Raw genomic sequence first — 18,417 nt, 5'->3', positions numbered from 1 at the left:
TTTGCATTCGCCAGCATATATTTAATCTTACCAACATGTTTTTTTTTTTTTCTTCAGTCCATATTTATTCCTAGATTTACTAAGAGAATGTTAATACAATAAGCGTGTCTGAATCATCAAGCACACAAGTAGTCTTCAGGAAAATACAGCGCCCTACTGTGGCGATCATGTTCGTTTCCTCACTAGAGTAAAATGTCATGTCTTTAGAGTGACTGCCCAGAACAGCAGGTCTGCATGGTTGGTTACATGTGTGATGAAACCGTACATTTCTCTACTCATATATACAAACTCACAGCACAGCAGGAGCATGAGTTTTAACTTTAGAAGAAAAATATAGTAGTGAAGCCAGAAAGGGATGAGTTCGTGCTATGGTGTGCATTATAACACACTCAATGGATAGATATATAGACTGCAGTTTATATGGAGGCAAATTTTCTCTTCTCTGTAAAGTGTCGAGTGTACTATAACACCAAAGAATGAGAAATAAACTTGAAGATTAGGCATTTTATTTTGAAATCTCCTGGGCCTTTCAATATAGGAGGTGCAAAGGTAGCAGCGGCACCCAGGCCCTGGTGCCTCAGGGGGCTCTACAAGGAAGGTTTTAGGCAAAGTGTGGCCCTGGGCATCAGCGTCGGGGTTCCGTTGATGGGTTCCGTCAGACCTTTCTGTCAAACGGAAACCATAGCTTTCCGTTTGGATTATTATTGATTTCAATGGTAATTCTTCCGCTGCAAATGTTTTCCGTTTGTCTCCGTTCCGTAAGGTTTCCATTTTCTGTCGGAAACAATAGCAAAGTCGATTACGCTATATAGTGGTTGATGGCAGTTATACACAGGTGCTCTGCAGACAATATAAGTGATTACAGCACATTTATATCCAGTGACTCACAGGTGATGTTTTCTCTGATTAGAGTCATTCAAATTCCCTTTTTTTCTACATCCGTCCCAGACCACTGTGACAACATATTCCAGCCACGACTCGTCTCAGAATTTGATACACAGACATGTTGGTTTCTTGCTTTTTCAGCACCTTCCACACACACCTATACCCCATCCTCTAAACAAACTCGTAGTCCCCAGTGCCCTAGACAGTAATAATGATCCCTCAGTGCTCGACACAATAAAAGTGCCTCATCAGTAACCATGCCCGCTTTGTGCCCCCACAGTAATAATGCCACCTTTGTGTAGATAGCGCCACACACAGCCCCCCTGTTGATAGCGCAACACACAGCCCCCCTGTAGATAGCGCCACAGTCATCTCCCTCTGGTATATAGTGCCACATGGCCCCCCTTAGTATATAGTGCCACACAGCCCCCTTGTATATAGTGCCACACAGCCCCCTCCCTTGTATATAGTGCCATATGGCCCTCCACATATATAGTCACACATACTCCCTTAGTAGATAGTGCCACACAGCCCCCCTTGTATATAGTGCCACTCAGCCCCCCTCCCTTGTATATAGTGCCACACAGCCCCCCTTGTTTAACGTGCCACACAGCCCCCTTGTATATAGTGCCACACAGCCCGTCCCTGTATATAGTGCCACACAGCCCCCTTTGTATATAGTGCCCCACAGTCCCCCTTGTATATAGTGCCACACAGCCCCCCTTATATATCGTGCCACACAGCCCCCCTTGTATATAGTTTGACACAGCCCTCACCTTGTATATAGTGCCACACAGCCCCCCTACCTTGTATCTAGTGCCACACAGCCCCCCTTTTTTAAAGAGCCACACAGCCCCCCTTTTATATAGTGCCACACAGCCCGCCCCTATTTATAGTGCCACACAGCCCTCTTGTATATAGTGTCACATAGCCCCCCTTGTATATCGTGCCACACAGCCCCCCTTGTATATAGTTTGACACAGCCCTCACCTTGTATATAGTGCCACACAGCCCCCCTACCTTGTATCTAGTGCCACACAGCCCCCCTATTTTAAAGAGCCACACAGCCCCCCTTTTATATAGTGCCACACAGCCTGCCCCTATTTATAGTGCCACACAGCCCTATTGTATATAGTGTCACACAGCCCCCTTTGAATATAAGTGCTACACAGCCCCCCCCCCCAAAAAAATATTATGCAGCCTGCACAGGAATTCTTCCCAGCGCTTTATAGGCTGCATGCCTAACATGGCCTGCAGATACAAGTGAATGTGGCTGTCACTACTACTGGGGCCCCCTCCGGTGCTAGCGAATCCACCGGGCACAAGGAGGCCCGGGCCACCTCATTCCTCATGCACCGTAGAAGCTGTGGGCAGGGGGCCCTAAGAGGATGGATTGCCCAGTTTACCCCCCTAATGCCGGCCCTGGGGCTCTAATGTTCCTCTGCCACATAAGAAGACATTAGTATTCAGTATTATAAATGGCACATTCTAGATGGGGGCCCTTTTACAGATTTTGCGTTGTGGAGAGAAGTGTATGACGCTGAGATTACGATGTAACCTGTCATTTAAAACGTGATTACGCTTGCCTTGCTGTAAATATCACACAGACGTTACAGAAGTGTCAGGATTCTGAATACACATCACGTCCTGGCTGGAGGTAATGTATATTCATTGTCAGGACACTGCAGTAACGTTATAGTGTGTTTATATGGCTGCACATAGCGATATAGCTATATCGCTATGTGCTGTGTAAATGAATGGGGAGAAGGGTATGACGCTGATTGGTCACTGATTGGTCAGCGTTATACACGTCTCTCCACAACGCCCACTTGGTCAAAAAGTAAAACACGCCCAGTTGTCCATTAAGAAACTCATTAGAATAAAGCTAAAATAGGTCATAACTCCGTCAAAAATTATCGTTTTTCTAAATAAAAACACTGCTGTAATCTACATTACAGCGCCGATCACATTATGTACAAGATAGGCCACTTATAATGTGGTGACAGAGCCTCTTTTAAGTGTGACTTAAGCAGGGGCGTAGCTAGGGGGGGGCAAGTGGGGCACATGCCCCGGGCGAAGTTCAGAGGGGGGCGCCAGCGCCCCCTCCTCCTGCACTATAATTGTACCTGCGTCGCAAGGACACAGGTACAATTAGAAGCAATGAATGACCGGGCAGGTTCCGGCCATTCAGCGCCTTTCAACGAATGAAGCGACTGGTACCTTTTGTACCAGTGACGCTTCCGTCGATGAAAGGCGCTGAATGACTGGCCGGGAAAGTCATCCTGCCCAGCCAATCAGCGCCTTTCATAGACGCTGTGTTCAACCCCCTGGAGACCTGCGCAGAAGAGAGCAGGTCTCCATGGCTGCCGGACGGCGTGGGAGCGGGAATAAGGTGAGTTTGAATATTTTTTTTTTTTTTAAATGTAATAGAAGTGTGGCTGTATCTGCGGGGGGAGGGGGGACTTTGTCTACACGGGGGGGACTTTGTCTACGGGGGGTGTCTATCTACAGGGGAACTTTATCTACAGGGCTGGGCTATATACAGGGGGAATATATCTACAGGGGGGCTATATCTACAGAGGGGGGCTATATCTACAGGGGGGGCTATATACAGGGGTGGGCTATATACAGGGGGAATATATCTACAAGGGGGCTATATCAACAGGGGGGCTATATCTACAGGGCTGGGCTATATACTGGGCGACTAGATCTACAGGGGGGCTATATACTGGAGTGGGCTGTCTATAGAGCACCATATACAGGGGTGGGCTATAGCTACAGGGGGAGCTATATAGTATATAGCCCCCTGTAGATATAGCCCACCCCTGTATATGGTGCTCCATAGATAGCCCACCCCAGTTTATAGCCCCCCTGTAGATATAGTCGCCCTGTATATAGCCCAGCCCTGTAGATATAGCCCCCTGTAGATATATTCCCCCTGTAAATATAGCCCCCCTCTGTAGATATAGCCCCCCTCTGTAGATATAGCCCCCCTGTGTATAGCCCACCCCTGTAGATATAGCAGCCCTGTGTATAGCCCAGCCCTGTAGATATGGTCCCCCTGTAGATATGGTCCCCCTGTAGATATGGTCCCCCTGTAGATATGGTCCCCCTGTAGATATAGTCCCCCTTGTAGATATAGCCCACCCCTGTATATAGTCCCCCTGTAGATATAGCCCACCCCTGTATATAGTATCCCACAAATAGCTCCCCCTATAGTGCTCCACAGAAAGCCCACCCCTGTATATAGCCCCCTTGTACATATAGTCCACCCCTGTATATAGTGCTCCACAGATAGCCCACCCTTGTATATAGTATATACAGGGGTGGGCTATCTGTGGAGCACTATATACAGGGGTGGACTATATGTGGAGCACTATATACAGGGGTGGACTATATCTACAGGGGGGCTACATACATGGTTGGGCTATCTGTAGAGCTCTATATACAGGGGTGGGCTATATCTACAGGGGGCTATATACAGGGGTGGGCTATCTGTAGAGCACTATAGGGGGAGTTATTTGTGGGACACTATACAGGGGTGGTCTGTATGGGGGCACTATCTACAGGGGCACTATGGCAGGCACTATCTACAGGGGGCACAGTGTGTGTGTGGGACACGGTGTATGGTGCTATTATAATTAGAGGTGCAGTGTATGGCGCTATTCTATTTAGGGGCGTAGTGTGTGGTATAATGATAACTTTATATTTATTTATAGGTGCAGAAATGTTGGAAAAGTGAGAAGCTGAAGACATGTGAGCGGCAAACTGCAGAAATGGGCTGTGACCGGGAGAATTCATCATAGAGGTCTGGACCGGATGGAGAAAAAGAACTAGAATCTGAGACGTCACCGGTGAGACACTTAATGTAAATGTTTATTCTGCCTCTAATCAGCACTGTAGTCACTGTATGATCTGCAGCGAGATGATTATGATAGGATTTATTTTTTGTGAAACAGCAACTCCCAGCATATCCTTATCATTGTTCGGGCCATGCTTGGAGCTGTAGTTTTACGCCGTACACACCTATACGGCAGGGGTTGCACTAAATTGAGCTGTATTTGTGCTGGTGTTGTATTTATGTAGTGAGCTTGCTACTGGTGCTGTATATATGTACTGAGCTTGGTTCTGGTGTTGTGTATAGAACCATATTGCTTGTGAAATGTACAAATATTTTTATGCTCGCGTTACATAAAAAGAAATGACACGTCGATTGATAGGGAAAACAAACACGGCGAGGGGGAAGGAGATGTCGGGAAAGAGGTTGGGGGGGGGGGGGGGCGCCAAACTGAATCTTTGCCCCAGGTGCTGGAGAACCTAGCTACGCCTCTGACTTAAGATTCAGTGACTTTTAGATTAATGGAATATAGGAATAAGGAACGGTTGGTTTTTAATTTCTATTTGATGTTTGCACTTCCTGCTGTAGGAAAATTATTTTCTACCTCTATAACCAAATAAAATGATTGCAATATTTTAAATGCTCTATATATTAATGTGTAATCCCAGTAAATATTATTGTATGTAACAGTAATTTCCTGTAAACTAACAGATAGTCAGCAGCATAACCAGCATTGACAAGAAAAAAATCCCAAACTTAAAGAGGTGCACGCAGCAAGATATTCCCATCCAAGGAAAATCAAAAATCCATAAAAAAAGAGAGAGAGAAACCGCAGCACTCCAGTACACAAAGTGTTTTCTATTTATTCACCAAGCATGACTTTGCAACGTTTCAACCCTGTCAGGGTCTTTCTCAAGCATAAATGTAAAGACCAAGTCCACAGTTTATATATCAGACATCTCATGACATCATATCCTGTAAATTAATTAGTATACAAAGTTTATAAAACCGTCTTAACAGCAAAAGTTTATATTATAGATACACGCATATTTATACAGTGATAGTGACAAAAAACTAATAAAAGTGGATCACCATAAATACATTCAAATTCCGCCAAATAATACATAAAAATCACTCCAGCATCAGTGTCTATTAAATGCGCATACCCAAAGGGAGTGGTAGCTAAGGAAAAGTGCAGCTGGTTACCCGATGCTAATCCGTTACGTCTGTATTCCATCTAAAACGCAGCACTTCTTACCAATATAGAGGACTATAATATAATATATGGTGGGGTTATACTTAACCAGAGTTTTACTCCATAAGAGATTTTAACTCAGAAGGGGGATACAAATAGATCACATTCAAAGATATTGGGGATGAAAATATTATCTGGCCAGCATATAGTCAAGAGCCACTTTTCAAGAGAGTGTATTCGCAAAAAGCCTCAAAAATTCCAGGGGTTTTTCCCATGTGGGATCTGTACTGCATGTCAAATCCTAGTAAAGATGAAGGATTTTGAAGATGGCTCAGGGAAGCCTTATACCCTTGAAGAGCACATTTCCTGCTCTACAAAATGTGTCATCTACATGTTACGGTGTAAATGTAATTTACACTATGTTGAAAAAACTAAGAGAGAGTTAAAGATAAGGATGACCGAGATGGAGGATCTCCAGTCACGGCAAGACCAACTCCTCCTGTCAGTGAACGCCATTGCCCATCAGCTGGTTGCTCCAACCACAGTCGTCACCGCACCCATTCCTGCTACACTTCCTGTCTGTACCAATACCGACCCCCTGTGCTTCTTGCCGCTACCCCACGCTATGACGGAGACCCGAGGTCCTGCAGGGGATTTTTGAATCAGTGCCTGATACACTTCAGACTTCATGCCAGGTCCTTCTCTTCGGATGATGTCAGGATCGCCTTCATCATCTCTCTCCTTACCGGCAAAGCCCTGGCATGGGCTAATCCTCTGTGGGAACATCAGGGACCAGAGACCCGTGACTTGCACTGTTTCTTAGGGACCTTCCGCTCGATCTTTGAGGAACCTGTGAGAGTTTCTTCGGCTGCTGCATCCCTGCTAACCCTATACCAGGGAGACTTCTCCATGGGTGAGTATGTCATTCAGTTCCGTATCCTGGCTGCTGAGTTAACCTGGAACAACGAGGCTTTGGTGGCCACATTCTGGCAGGGACTATCTTCGGGGATTAAGGACGGCACCTGTTGCCATCCGTCATGTCCTGTGTCATCTGCCACGTCTGGAGGGATTCGCCACGTCTGGTGCAACCTGCGGAACCTGCTGTCATCTGCCACATCTGGCGTTACTTGCTGCACCCACCTCCATCCGTGCTAAAGCTGCGGCCACTGTCTGGACTATCCAGGTACCCTTGTGCGGGACTTTGTATTCTGGGTTTCCTGTTGTTTGGCCAGCTGCCTCCCTGCTATGGCGGAGCGGCCTAGTGGGTCCACATACCCATAAATCGTGACAGTACGCTCAGGCCATGGACCCCGCTGGTCAACCTGAGACCTTGATGACCGAGATGGAGGATCTCCAGTCACGGCAAGACCAACTCCTCCTGTCAGTGAACGCCATTACCCATCAGCTGGTTGCTCCAACCACAGTCGTCACCGCACCCATTCCTTCTACACTTCCTGTCTGTACCAATACCGACCCCCTGTGCTTCTTGCCGCTACCCCCATGCTATGACGGAGACCCGAGGTCCTGCAGGGGATTTTTGAATCAGTGCATGATACACTTCAGACTTCATGCCAGGTCCTTTTCTTCGGATGACGTCAGGATCGCCTTCATCATCTCTCTCCTTACCGGCAAAGCCCTGGCATGGGCTAATCCTCTGTGGGAACATCAGGGACCTGAGACCCGTGACTTGCAGTGCTTTTTACGGACCTTCCGCTCGATCTTTGAGGAACCTGGGAGAGTTTCTTCGGCTGCTGCATCCCTGCTGACCCCCTACCAGGGAGATCTCTCTATGGGTGAGTATGTCATTCAGTTCCGTATCCTGGTTTCTGAGTTAACCTGTAACAACGAGGCTTTGGTGGACACATTCTGGCAGGGACTATCTTTGGGGATTAAGGATGAGCTGGCTGCTCGCTATCTGCCATTTACCCTGGACAATCTTATCCTACTCGCCACCCGGGTTGACATGAGGATCCGAAGAGGTTCTCCGGGAGAGAGAACTTCCTAGGCTGGATTCTACTTTCCAGCAATCCTCCTCAGTTGTCCCACCAGAGGATCCTATGCAGAGTAACCAAGCCAAATTGTCTATCCAGGAGAAACAACGCAGATGCACTTCTGGACTTTGTCTGTATTGCGGCCTCGGAGGCCATATTGTGCGTCTGTGTCCCCAGAGGCCAGACAGACCCCATTGCCTAGGATGGGTTGGAGAGACAACCCTAGGTGGAACGGTACCAAATAGAGCATTCTGTTCCAAGCTGACTATTCCTGTGACCCTAGTTTCCGGCGAGAGGACGCATCGGGTTTCTATCTATCTTGACTCTGGGTCTGCAGCAAACTTCATTCAAAAGGAGCTAGTGGATCATCTTCAGTTGCCCACAGTTCCCCTGGAAAAATCTTTGGCTGTTGCCTCTGTGAATGGACTGCCTCTGCCTGATCCCATCGTTTCCAAAACCAAGCCGTTGAAGCTCCAGGTTGGAGTACTTCATTCTGAACTGATTTCTTTCCTTGTTTTGCCCAAGGCCATCAATCCTGTTCTGCTGGGCCTGCCTTGGCTGCGACTACATGCCCCAGTCCTGGACTGGAATTCTGGAGAGGTTCTCTAATGGGGCTCTAAGTGCCTTGGTCGTTGTTTCTTGCAGATCCATCCTGTCCAGCCTCCTCAGCCTCAGTCATTGGCAGGACTCCCCCACCAGTTTGCTCAGTTTTCAGATGTTTTCAGCAAAAGAGTGGCTTAGACGCTGCCTCCACATCGGACTTATGACTGCCCCATTGAACTGGTTCCTAATGCCTATCTCCCCCGTGGCCAAGTATATCCTCTCTCCTTGCCAGAGCTCTATCCATGTCGGCCTATATCAAGGAGAATTTGGAGAGGGGTTTCATACGAAAGTCTTCCTCCCTGGCCGGGGCTGGATTCTTCTTCGTTAAAAAGAATGACGGATCCTTTCGACCCTGCATTGACTACCGTGGTCTCAACCAGATCATGGTCAAGAACAAATACCCATTGCCACTTATATCCGAACTGTTTGATCGCATACGAGGAGCCAAATGTTTTTTCTAAGCTAGACTTGCGGGGGGCTTATAACCTAATCCAGATTCGCCGGTGCGGCGAATGGAAGACGGCATTTAACACCCGGTATGGGCACTAAGATTACCTAGTGATGCCCTTCGGACTGTGTAACGCTCCCGCAGTGTTTCAGGAGTTCGTTAATGATATCTTCCGAAATCTCCTCTATGTCTGTGTTGTTGTTCATCTCGATGATATTTTGATTTTCTCCCCAGATCCAACGACTCATCGGAGGCATGTCCGTCAAGTTCTACTACGATTAAGGGAGAATCATTTATACGCCAAGCTGGAGAAGTGTGTCTTTGAGAGGAGTTCTCTGCCCTTCCTGGGCTACATCATCTCGGTTCAAGGTCTCAAGATGGATCCTAAGAAAGTGAGAGCTGTCCTGGAGTGGCCATGCCCTCAAGGCCTAAGGGCCATATAGCGGTTCCTGGGATTCGCCAATTTCTACCGGCAGTTTATTCCAAACTTCTCATCTCTGACGGCTCCCATCACTACCCTTACCAAGAAGGGTGTGAACGTCAAGGTGTGGACTCCAGAGGCAGAGTCCGCATTTATTAGCCTCAAGAAAGCCTTCACTTCAGCTTTGATCCTCCATCATCCTGACGTATCTCGGCAGTTCTCACTGGAAGTGGACGCTTCCTCTGTTGGTACTGGTGCGCTTCTGTTCCAGAGGAGCTCCAAAGGCAAATGCAGTAGTATGTGGCTACTATTCTAGAATTTTTTCTTCTGCTGAGCGCAATTACTCTATTGGAGATCGGGAGCTACTGGCGATCAAATTGGCTCTGAAGGAGTGGAGACATCTCACCCCATCCTGATCTTCACCAACCACAAGAACCTTACCTACCTTCAGTCCGGTCAACGACTGAATCCCCGTAAAGCCAGGTGGTCCCTGTTCTTCACCCGTTTCCAGTTTGTGCTCCACTACCGTCCCGCTGACAAGAAGGTGGTTGCTGAGGAGTTAGGTGCGTAAATCGATGCAAAGGTAATGCGTTGTCCCGCTAGTTGCCCTGTAAGGATAATGTATCTACCATCCGGGTCTATAATGGAGTCAGTTACTGTAAATGGAAGTGTATTCCTGAAGAGAATGGCTACTCCTTTTTTTTTTGTGTCTGAGGTAGATAGGTAAACTCTCTGGAACAATCTATCAAAGTATTTTGGGTAACTAGTGTGAGTGAAATGCGTTGCATGTAACATTATAACGTCGCCATCAAGCCTCTTATAGTTAGTAAAGGCCACTCGCCTCTTTGTCGGGCTATTAAAACCTTTTACATTATGAGTAATAACAGTATATGCCATAAAAATTCAATAGAATTACGCTATAGAAATAAGAAGAAAGTACTATTGTATGTAGAATATAGCTGCTGCCGAAAAGAAAAACACCTTTAACAGATAACTTCAAAACCATGAAACAAAAATTTTAGTCATGTGAAAAAGTAGAATTAACTTTGTAAGAAATTTCCAAGCAAGGCATTCTAATGCAATATATTCACCCAAGGTTCTCCCACTCCCGACCTGGAGGACAAGGCCCCATGGAAGAGGAAAAAATTCCATAGCAACTATACAAAGAAAAATATCAGGTATACATTACAATTATATATCGCTACCCTCTGTCTCAGGTCACATTTGGTGATCGTGGTCTCGGTGAAGCTGGTCCTGCCGGAGGAGTCATATGTAACTGTCGGCGACGTGCTGTTGTCCAAATAGGTTCCAACGGGAAGCATTGACGAGGTCGGTCAGCTGATACCGGAGTAGGAGTCCCTTCTTTGAGACCTAGTCGGGTGAGCAGTCTCGAACCCATGTCCAGTGCTGAGATATTATGCTGAGCGCCCTTGTATTGAAAGGTTAACCTGAATGGGAAACCCCATCTGTATCTGATCCCAGCCGCTCTTAGGATGTACGTGAGAGGCTTCAGTTGTCTCAGTTTTTCCAAGGTAACTGGAGAGACATCCGCAAAAATCTGTAGTGGTTCTTGTTTGAAGGAGAGTGGAGTTTTGTCACGTGCTGCTTTAAGAACCTCTTCCTTCACTGTAAAGTAATGAAGTCACAGAACAATGTCTCTTGGTCTTTCTCCAACAGCCGGCCTAGGTCGCAGTGCCCAATGTATACGGTCCATCTGTAATTGGTTCGTCTGATAATTTGGTAACAAGTAGGCAAAAAGTTGTATCGCATGGTCCCTGAGATCCTCCACCATTTCTGAGACTCCTCTTAAGCGCTGGATATTCCGTCTAGATCTGTTTTCTAAGTCTTCCAGATGAAGATGTATCGATTCCTGAGAGAACTTCAGGAGATCACTTTCTGTTTTGAGATCTCTGTGCGCTTTAACCAATTCATCATGTTTTGTCTCCAGGAGATCTGTACGAGTGCCAATCGAAGTTATTTCCATTGTAAAATCATGCGTCGCTCTTTGTAATTCTTTATGAAAGGAGGCATTCAATTTCTGGTACAGCACATCCATACATGTTGTTAAGTCCTCTTTCGTTTGATGATCTTCACTGGCCATATCAGGAGCTATTGAGGGTGGAGTTCTTTGCGGTAAGGGATCTGGGTCGCCAAGAATCGACGCCTGTGATGCCGACAAATCCGAATCAGTGTCCTGAAGTAAGGAAGGCAAAGAATTTCTGCGAAATATATCTGGGATGGAAGATTGAGTTGAATACGCTTTAGGAGTCTTGCACCGCCTTGGCATTGGATCGTATTCAGGGGACCTTATAGTCTGGTAGTTATTATGTAGCTTATGTAGGTCCGTGGTAGATAGTTATGCGGTGTGTCAAATCATGGTAGGAGGACTAAGGCATCACATAGAACTCTTTAGATGTAAAAGGTCAGCACTGTGATGATTTTGCAGTCCGTTTATATGATTTATTAAATTAGCAGTGCATTGAACCATTGCACTGTGATGCTGTAGTATGCACTGCTAAGGATTGGTCTGCAGGCGGCCTCCCTCCCTAATCCAGGCCACAGTTATGTACGATGCTAGGAGTCCCTGCCTCGCTGCCGGACAACTGTCCCGTACTGTAATCATGTTTTCAGTACGAGACAGTTGTCCGGCAGCGAGGCAGGGACTCCTAGCATCGTACATAAGTATGATGCTAGGAGCCAAGATCCCTGCACTGTGTTCAGTCCGGTACTTGCGGTCGAAATACGTCCGTCAATTACGGACGTAATGACCTCGTGTGAACATATCCTTATTGTCTACACCTCCTGCTTGATAACGGCAAGACTGCAAGTAGGAGGTGAAGGACCTGTAGTGACATCACAGTCACATGATTAAGGTCCTGTAGGCTACCAGAGCACAAGCACTGCAGAGGAAGAGGCTCTGGTAAGTGTGGTGTGTATAAAGTGTGTGTGTAGTGTATATAGTGTGTGTGTATAGTAAGGGGCGTAGCTAAAGGCTGATGGGCCCTGGTGCAAGAATTCAACTTGGGCCCCCTCCCCAAGCAGACCCTGCTCGCACCTATATGCAGTCGTCTTGCCCAACGGCAGGACCAAAATCTTATTAGGGGAATACATTATAATAATAATAATAATAATAATAATAATAATAATAATAATAATAACAGGGATGACATCTCATAGTAGTAAATAATATATTTTTTTTATTGAAAAATAAAAAAATCTGAAGATAAAAATGTAGAGGCCTGGCTACTGGGAGGACAGATTGTGACAAACCTATAAGCCCCCACACAGTAGAATGTCCCACATAGCTGCCCCCACAGAGTATAATGGCCCACATAGCTGCCCCCACACAGTATAATGTCCCTCATAGCTTCCCCCACACAGTATAATACCAGCCATAGCTGCCCCCACACAGTATAATGCAAGCCATTGCTGCCTCCACACAGTATAATGCCAGCCATAGCTGCCTCCACACAGTATAATGCCAGCCATAGCTGCCTCCACACAGTATAATGCCAGCCATAGCTGCCTCCACACAGTATAATGCCAGCCATAGCTGCCCCCACACAGTATAATGCCAGCCATAGCTGCCCCCACACAGTATAATGCCAGCCATAGCTGCCTCCGCACAATATAATGCCAGCCATAGCTGCCTCCACACAGTATAATGCCAGCCATAACTTCCTCCACACAGTATAATGCCAGCCATAGCTGCCCCCACACAGTATAATGCCAGCCATAGCGCTCCCCACACAGTATAATGCCAGCCATTGCTGCCTCCACACAGTATAATGCCAGCCATTGCTGCCTCCACACAGTATAATGCCAGCCATAGCTGCCCCCACACAGTATAATGCCAGCCATAGCTACCCCCACACAGTATAATGCTCCCCATAGCTGCCCACACAGTATAATGCACTCCCATAGCAGACAGCCCCCTGTATATTGCTCCCCCCACAGTATAATTCACCTCCATAGCTCCCCCCACAGTATAATGCACCCCCATAGCAGACAGCTCCCTGTATAATGCTCCCCATAGTAGACAGCCCCCTGTATAATGCACCTCCATAGCTACCCCCACAGTATAATGCACCCCCATAGCAGACAGCCCCCTGTATAATGCTCCCCCATAGCAGACAGCCCCCTCTCATACCCAGTATAATGCCCCATATGTGCCGAATAGAAAACTACTTACCTAGCCCTGTTCCCCCGACGGGTGGAGATCTTTCTCATCCACTGTGCTGTGAGTGACTCGGTGCAGCCAGGCGCGATGACATCACTACATCGCGCCTGGCTGCGGCGTTCATGGCTCACGGCACAGTAAATTCTGGAGCAAGGGGCCGTCAGCTCCTTGCTCCAGCATTGAATTCAATTGTATCTGTGTCCTGACGACACAGATACAGTTGGAACAGGAACCTCGTTTAGTGGCTCACGACCCCCCGGAGGGCTTCACACGACGCCCCCAGGGAGTCGCGACCCACAGTTTATAATATATTGTATTGTGCTGTCCTTTCTCCACTGCAAATACAGACAGCACGATACAATACATTACACTACACTACACTACACTACACTACACTACACTACACTACACTACACATTACATTACACTACACTACACTACGGGCCCCCTCACCAGGTCTTGTGTTGATCGGCTCCAACTTCCAGTGAATCCAGGCATCCAGGCTCTCTTCCTCCATCCGCACCACGCTTCTCTTCCTGAATGCCTGGAACGCCCTTCACGTGATGTCACATGGTACACTGAGTGTATCATGTGATCGTGACGTCACGTGAGGGCCCTGCCTAGTGCCGGCATCACCGCAAATAAAAGTTTAAAAAATATATTCTACAGTTAGCGCAGGTAGGCTTAGGGGCCCGGTCGCAACTGTGACCGCTGCGACCCCTATAGCTACACCACTGTGTATAGTGTATATAGTGTGTGTGTGTATAGTGCATATAGTGTGTGTATAGTGCATATAGTGTGTATAGTGCATATACCGTGTTTATGTATAGTGCATATAGTGTGTGGGTATAGTGCATATAGTGTGTATATAGTGTGTGGGTGTGTGAGTATGGTGCATATAGTGTGTGTATAGTGCATTTGTGTGCATATAGTGTGTATTTGTGTATAGTGTATATAGTGTGTGTGTATAGTGTGCGTATTGTGAATATAGTGTGTGTGTATAGTGCATATAGTGTGTGTGTATAGTGCATATAGTGTGTGTACAGTGTATATGGTGTGTGTATAGTGTATATAGTGTGTGTGTATAATGTATATAGTGTGTGTGTATAGTGCATATAGTGTGTGTATAGTTCATATTGTGTGCATATAGTGTGTCTGTGCATATAGTGTGTGTATGTGTGTTTATAGTGCATATAGTGTGTGTGTATAGTGAGTGTGTAGTACATATAGTGTGTGTGTTTAGCGCATATAGTGTGTGTATATAGTGTATATAGTGTGTGTATATAGTGCATATAGTGTGTGTATAGTGCATATAGTGTGTGCATAGTGTGTATAGGGAATATAGTGTGTGTGTATAGTGCATATATTGTGTGTGTATAGTGCATATAGTGTGTGTATAGTGCATATAGTGTGTGTAGAGTGCATATAGTATGTGTGTATAGTGCATATAGTGTGTGTATAGTGCATATAGTGTGTTTATATGTGTATAGTGTGTATGGTGCATATAGTGAGTGTATTGTGTATAGTGCGTGAGTGTATATAGTGTGTGTATAGTGCATGTGTGTATAGTGCATATAATGTGTATATGTGTATAGTGCATATAGTGTGTGTATAGTGCATATAGTGTTTGTGTGTGTGTATAGTGCATATAGTGTGTATACAGTGTTTGTGTATAGTGTATATAGTGTGTGTATGGTGCATTTGTGTGTATAGTGCAGGTGTGTATAGTGCATGTGTGTATATAGTGCATATAGTGTGTGTGTGTATATAGCGCATAAAGTGTATGTGCATATAGCGTGTGTGTATAGTGTGTGTATAGTGTATATAGTGTGTGTATAGTGCATATAGTGTGTGTATAGTGTGTGTGTATAGTGCATATAGAGTGCATATAGTGTGTGTAGATAGTGCATATAGTGTGTGTATAGTGTGAGTGTATAGTGCATATAGTGTGTGTGTAGTGCATATAGTGTGTGTGTATAGTGCATGTAGTGTGTATAGTGTATGTATGGTGCATATAGTGTGTGTGTGTATAGCGCATATAGTGTGTGTATAGTGCATATAGTGTGTGTATAGTCTATATAGTGTGTATATAGTGTATATAGTGTGTGTGTGTGTATAATGCATATAGTGTCTGTGTGTATAGTGCATATGGTGTGTGTATAGTGCATATGGTGTGTGTGTATAGTGCATATAGTGTGTGTGTATAGTGCATATAGTGTGCGTGTGTGTGTATAGTGCATATAGTGTGTGCGTGTGTGTGTGTGTGTGTGTGCATAGTGCATATAGTGTGTGTGTATAGTGCATATTGTATGTGTATAGTGCATAGTGTGTATAATGCATATAGTGTGTGTGTGTGTATAGTGCATATAGTGTGTGTATAGTGCATATAGTGTGTGCAGTGGCGTAACTACCGCTGTAGCAGCCGTATCGGCTGCTACGTGGCCCGCAGCATGAGGGAGTGCCCCCCTGGTGGCCGGAAGCTCCGCTAGCAGCCGCTATGGCTGCTACAGTGGGACGCCACTGAAGGGGTTGTCCTACAAAAGACATGCATCCCCTATCCACAGGATAGGGGATACATGTGTGATCGCTGGGACGTCCAGCGATAAGGAGAACGGGGGACCGAAAGTCCCGCAAAGTTTTCCATGACAAACCTCAGACTCCGGGATCTGTCGGCAGCTTCATAGAAATTAATTGTGCACCGGTCGCGCTTGTGCGCATGCGTGATCAGCGCTCCTTTCATTTTTATTGAACTGCGCAGACCCCGAAAGTCCGAGGTTTGTCATGGAGAACTTCGAGGGACTTTCGGTCCCCCGTTCTCCTTATCGCTGCCAGCGATCACACATATATCCCCTATCCTGTGGATAGGGGATACATCTCTTTTGTAGGACAAATTATAGGCCTTTTCTTTTTGTTTTTTTGGGGGGTTGGGGGCAGTATGGCGTTATCTACAGGAGGGGTTTGGGCCTGTATGGCGTTATCTACAGGGGGGGCAGTATGGCATTATCTACAGGGGGCTGTATGGCGTTATCTACAGGGGGCTGTATGGTGTTATCTACAGTGGGGAGGCTGTATGGCGTTATCTACGGGGGGGGGGGCTATGTGGCATTATCTACAGGGGGCTGTATGGCGTTATCTACAGGGGGCTGTATGGCGTTATCTACAGGGGGTAAGCTGTATGGCGTCATCTACAGGGGGGGCTGTATGGCGTTATCTATAGGGAGAGGACAGTATGGCATTATCTACAGGGGGGGCTGTATGGCGCTATCTACAGGGGGCTGTGTATGCCGCTATCTACGGGGGCTGTATGGTGCTATCTATAGGGGCGCTGTGTGGCGGAATCTATAGGGAGGCACTATCTGTAAGGGGGGGTTGTGTGATACCCAGGGGAGGGGGGGCCCCAGTCAAAACTTTGCTATGGGGCCCAGTCTTTCCTAGTTACGCCCCTGAGTGTGTGTATGTCTATAGTGTGTGTATAGTGCATATAGTGTGTGTGTATACTGCAAGAAGTGTGCATATAGTGTATAGTGTGTGGATAGTGTATATAATGTGTGTGTATAGTGTATATAGTGTGTGTGCGTATAGTGAATATAGTGTGTGTATAGTGCATATAGTGTGTGTATAGTGCATATAGTGTGTGTATATAGTGTGCATATAGTGTATGTAGTGTATGTATATATAGTGTAAGTCTATATAGTGTGTAGTATGTGTATAGTGGTGTGGTGTATGTATAGTCTATATAGTGTATATAGTGTAAGTCTATATAGTGTGTGGTATGTGTACAGTGTGTGTCTATATAGTGTGTGGTGTGTGTATATAGTGTAAGTCTATATAGTGTGTGGTATGAAAAAAGCAGAGGATTGGAGCAGCACTGTGAACAAATGCCTGACTAGGCTGGTGCAAAGCTTAAAAAATAAAGGAGTGACCTCTCCTTATGTGTTAGATATCCAAAAAAGAGAACGTGAAGCAGCACTCAAATAAAGTGAATTTATTCATCCAACCTGGAACCACACCGTTTCACCTCCTCTATGAAGGCATTTTCAAGAAAATGCCTTCATAGAGGAGGTGAAACGGTGTGGTTCCATGTTGGATGAATAAATTCACTTTATTTGAGTGCTGCTTCACGTTCTCTTTTTTGGATAGTGTGTGGTATGTGTATAGTGTGTGGTGTGTGTATATAGTGTAAGTCTATATAGCATGTGTATAGTGTATATAGTGTGTTTATAGTGTAAGTCTATATAGTGTGTGGTGCTTATAGTGTATATCTGACATATCACTATGACACGACAAAAGTTTTTTAAAAGTTTAGTTACCACTTGGGGACTGAATTTATTGGTCTGAATTAATGTATGGGCCTGGGGTCTTAATTTGCTTAGGGGTTTGGTCTGATGTATAAAACAATTTAAGGTGTTTCGTTTCAGAATTTTTGTGTTGCTATAGACGCTGATAATGGCTGCAGAATCGAGGGGCAAAGATTTCTCATCAGGAAACTCTGCAGTCATCAGGAGAAGTCTCCATAACGGTCTGTGTCAAATGGTGAAGAGAAGAAAAGAGAACGACTCCCATCAGAGAAGAAATCTCGTGTGAGTCACTGGATCCATAGATGGTGGTGTTTAATATAGACACGGCGTGGCAGGGCGGTGGTGGAGAGAGGGGGCCCAAGCTTGGGGAACAGCCCAGGGTCTATGGTCTCCTTAATCCGCCACTGCGTGTATCAGCCATATTTCCAGGACCGAACAGAGATCAGGGAGCCGGGTTTCTAGCATAACAGTTATCTATAATCATAGGAGTCCCTCCCGTCCCGTGGGAATACTGTCCCCGGTCCTGTACTGAAAACATAATTTACAGTATGGGGCAGT

General features: G+C 46.0%; 1 long non-coding RNA gene across 1 annotated transcript in view; it reads right to left on the bottom strand.

The window, feature by feature from the left end:
• Positions 1–525: 525 nt before the first annotated feature.
• The window catches only part of LOC142750979 (uncharacterized), a 34,578-nt gene continuing 16,686 nt past the window's right edge, over positions 526–18,417 (bottom strand). Inside the window, exon 3 of the long non-coding RNA XR_012882661.1 lies at positions 526–774. This is a non-coding gene — a long non-coding RNA (uncharacterized LOC142750979). The remainder of the gene's footprint in view (positions 775–18,417) is intronic.

Source organism: Rhinoderma darwinii, chromosome 3, assembly GCF_050947455.1.
Source record: "Rhinoderma darwinii isolate aRhiDar2 chromosome 3, aRhiDar2.hap1, whole genome shotgun sequence".
Lineage (NCBI taxonomy): Eukaryota > Metazoa > Chordata > Amphibia > Anura > Rhinodermatidae > Rhinoderma > Rhinoderma darwinii.
Note: the sequence above shows the minus strand (reverse complement) of the source record. Positions and strands in the feature narration are given on the sequence as shown.